This window comes from Epinephelus moara, chromosome 7 (genome assembly GCF_006386435.1).
Source record: "Epinephelus moara isolate mb chromosome 7, YSFRI_EMoa_1.0, whole genome shotgun sequence".
Taxonomy (NCBI): domain Eukaryota; kingdom Metazoa; phylum Chordata; class Actinopteri; order Perciformes; family Serranidae; genus Epinephelus; species Epinephelus moara.
In genome coordinates, this window is record NC_065512.1 from 34,655,118 (window position 1) to 34,655,683 (window position 566).

The window sequence follows — 566 nt, forward strand, 5'->3', positions numbered from 1 at the left end:
GACATCACTTATGTGTTACAGAGGCTTATGGGATATGTAGTCTTTAGTGGCAAGTATTCGCGCACAGTTCAGACTTCTTTAAGTCATATTCATTATGTTCACTGAAACATTAATTTACGCATTTAGACCGTTAGAACTGAATATATATTTACATCAGAGTTAAGCACATAATAACAGTACTGAGAGTCTACTGTCTAAGAGTTGCTTTTAAGAGGGTCTAACCAACCAACAACAACAATCTAAAACTGCTCTTGCAATTGCTTTCAATTTTATTTCAATTCATAAACTGAGATCAAAATAAAAAGACTATATATATGGATTTTGGAAGCGTATGTCTTGAGTCATTATAATAACCTTAACACAGCTGTAAAATAGAACAAAAAATGGAATATTTGCCTCCTAAAGCCTTTCCTTCTTTTATATTTTTTTAAATCTATCATCTTATTAGTATTATTATCTATTCTATAGAAGCTTTTTAAAGAAAGTGGTGGAGCAAAAAAATCTGATCAATATCTATCCTAAACTTATCATTATGTCTCAAAAAAAGGAAAAGACAGAGTTGTAGA